We start from the raw sequence: 3,676 nt of genomic DNA on the forward strand, positions 1-3,676 counted from the left end.
CAAATGCGGCCTCACCAATGCCGAATAGAGGGGAGCAATCACTTCCCGCGATCTGCTGGCAATGCTCCTCCTAATGCAGCCCAATATGCTATTAGCCTTCTTAGCAAGCAGGGCACACTGCCGACTCATATCCAGCTTCTTGTCCACTGTTACCCCCAGGTCCTTTTCTGCAGATCTGCTGCCTAGCTACAGTATGTAGCTGCGCATGAGATTCTTTTATCCTAAATGCAGGACTCTGCACTTGTCCTTGTTGAACCTCATCTAGTTCCTTTTGGCCCAATCCTCCAATTTGTCTAGGATACTCTGTATCCTATCTCTATCTTGCAGGGTATCTACCACTCCCCCCAGCTTAGTGTCATCAGCAAACTTGCTGAGGGTGCAATGTACCCCATCCTGCAGATCATTAATGAAGATGTTGAACAAACAGACCCCAGGACCAATCCCTGGGGCACTCCACTTGTGACCCGCTGCCAGCTAGACATGGAGCCATTGATCACTACCCGTTGAGCCGAACAATCTAGCCAGCTTTCTCTCCATTTTATAGTCCATTCATCCAACCCATACTTCTTTAACTTGCTGATAAGAATACTGTGGGAGACTGTATCAAAAGCTTTGCTAAAGTCAAGGTATATCATGTACACCGCTTTCCCCACATCCACAGAGCCAGTCACCTCATCAGAGAAAGCAATCAGGTTGGTCAGGCATGACTTTCCCTTGGTGAATCCATGTTGACTGTTCCTGATCAGCTTGTGTATTTTATTTTGATCGGAGGGCTTTATCTGTGTCCTTTCAAGGGAGAATTGTCTCCCTGGAAATTCCAATAGAGCGAACTACTATACCAGTAATTTTTGGGGGGTTGGCCTCCCTAAATTCTTCCTGGTAACAGGCTCTGTAACTGAAATCCCTTGTCCAGAGTCCTTGATGTCAGGGTTTTTTTTCATAAGTCAAGCTAGCCGTGGGCCTGCAGGTCCCCAAAATAACTGTTGGCAGAGACATACTGAAGAGAACCATGTCATTTCTGAGAAATAAAGTCCCTTTTTCCCCCCTTCAAGTTGACTCCCAATCTCCTCAGCACCTAGTGGTGTGAACATTTCCAGTGATATCCGTGTTGGTATTCATGAATCTGCCTGTGTGGGCCCCAAGCCTTGCAGAACGAATTTCAGTTCCCATCCTCACTCACCCCCTTTGGTGGGCAAAATATTGGGCTGTGGGTAACATTGGTGCCCCCTGCACAGCTTGGAGACCGCAGCCTCTAAAATCCAGCTATTATTTCTGAAACTTTGTTTGTGGCAGCCACCTGTGAATAGTTCACTGCACCACAAATACACACATTCACAACTCTGCCAGTGGACTTTCAAACCCCACAGTGGTTTGCAATGGACCGATAGCTGTCTCGTGTTGTCAGTTTCACAGCTTTCTGCACCAGTATGGCTTCCCTGACTCGAGTGTCCTGATACCAGAGGGTTGGCGCGAGCTCTTCACAGCTCCATGAAGGTTCGTTTCCTCATTTGGAAGTTATGAAGCTGCTGCTGGTCACCCCAGGTTTCCAAAATGAGGTGATTCCACCACACCGTGCTGGTTTTCCTGCACCAGAAGGGACCGTCTACTCAGGGGTCTACTGCAGAATACAGGCATTCCCCATATCTGTACCATAGGAGCTGACCTAGTCATCATTGACCCTGAAGGTCAGCTGTCCTCATTGTGTCTGAAAGTTCTGCCCAGATTCGATCCAGCATCTCGCCAGTCTCCTACTCCATTGTCCTGCAATAAGGAGCAAGCGCTGAACCAGATCATCATTCAGTGTCTCCATGTCTTCCACCCAGTCTGGCAGGAGAAGAGGTGAGGACCTGCCATTGGCAAATGTGTGAGGGTGGATGACAGAGCCCACAGCCCAGCGGTTCTTAGAGCGTCTCCTCCGATGCACAGATGGCGGGATTACTCCCTGAAATGGTAGGGCTAATGGCGTGTAACAAAGGAGGCAGTGTGGATGCAGGTACATGCTCAGGCACAGCTTGTATCTGTGTCCAGCATAGCATGTGGGGACACTTGGCGTGGGTATGCGGAACAGGCGTGAGCATGTGCACGATCAGCTCTGCAAGTGTGCAACCCTCCGTGTATGCATTCAAGTGCAGGCATAGGCTGAGAACCCCTCACACCTCCGCCCCAAGCCAGGGTGAGGTCCAGGTGGGCCTGATTAGCTGAAGGACACAAGGCAAAGGCCGTGTGTTTAGCTCGGTGAAAATCACTTTATCGCACTGCTCATGAGCCTTCCCCCCAGAAGTGAGCATATGTAGACAAAGCTACCGAAGCGACGAATGGCTAGAGCACAGCGATCAGTGCCACAGGGACACCAGCCTGCCCTGGGAGATTGCCCGACCAAGGGGATGCAGCGACGGCATGGCCAGAGACCCGAAACTCTGGGCTTGGCGCGGGTTCGCCTCAGTTTTGGGGAACGCATCTTGTGTGAATGTGCCCATCTGAACTAGCTGATAGCAGTGAAGGTGGGGCGTGTGGGTGTGATCTGGAGTCACTCATGGTTTCATAGGCTCATAGTTTCAAAGGCCAGAAGGGGCTGTTATAATCAGCTGCTCTGAGCTGTGTAATACAGGGCAGGGAAGAACAAGTCACCTGCTAACTGTCTCTTGGATAAACTACATAGGCGAAGCTGCTTCAGTCTCACTCCAGGGCAGCTGTCCAGACCTAGAATCATTCCTGTATCTCTTGGCTCAGTGTTTTCCCACTTCACATCAGAACGCAGGAATTGCCAGACCCAGAGTCCGGCTAGTCCACTGTCCTGTTCCTGCAAGAATCCATCACCAGCTGCTTCAGAGGGAGGTGTGAGAACCCTGTGCCAGGCAGATGTGGGAATCCTTTAGAAGCGTGGACACAGTGTGCACTGATAGTCTCAATAATACCAGGTACGGTGATAAGCCACCTCCTGCTCTCACTTGACACACCCCTGCTTGGACATGTAGGGTCGCACTTGTTCTCTTAGGCCATGTCTATACTACTGGGGGAAGTCAACTTAGCTACAGCACGGCACACGGAGGTCATATGTAGCTGGTTTCCACCATGACCCTTAAGTCCTTTTAGAGTCGCTGCTTCCTAGGATAGGGGAGTGGAGAGGGTGCCTACAGAACAGGCAGAGGATGGCAAGCTGGGAGCGGTCGCCAGCACTTTGGAGGACAGGGTTAGAATTGAAACAAACGATGAATTGGAGAGTTGATCTGAAATCAGGAAGCTGAAATTCAATAAAGACAAGTGCAAAGCACTGCCCTGAGAAGGAAAAATCAAAGGCACAACTACAAACCGGGGCATAACTGGCTCAGTGGTAGCACTGCTGAGAAGGATCTGGGGTTACAGTGGATCACAAATTGAATATGAGTGTGGTACAGTTTCAAAAAAGGCTACCATCATTCTGGGGTGTATAAACAGGAGTATCATGTAAGACAAAGGAGGTCATTGTCCCGCTGTGTTCAGCACTGGTGAGGTCCCAGCTGGAGCACTGTGTCCAGTTCTGGACACCACAATTTAGGAAAGATGTGGACAAATTGGAAGAGTCCAGAGGAGAGCAACAAAAATGATCAAAGGTTGAGGTTTAGCAAACCTGACCTCTGAGGAAAGGCTGAAAGAAACTGGTCATGTTTAGTCTTGAGAAAAGAAGACTGACAGGGGG

Source organism: Emydura macquarii, unplaced genomic scaffold (assembly GCF_026122565.2).
Source record: "Emydura macquarii macquarii isolate MOO-44397 ecotype Brisbane River unplaced genomic scaffold, CSIRO-AGI_Emac_v2 contig_646, whole genome shotgun sequence".
Taxonomy (NCBI): Eukaryota; Metazoa; Chordata; order Testudines; family Chelidae; genus Emydura; species Emydura macquarii.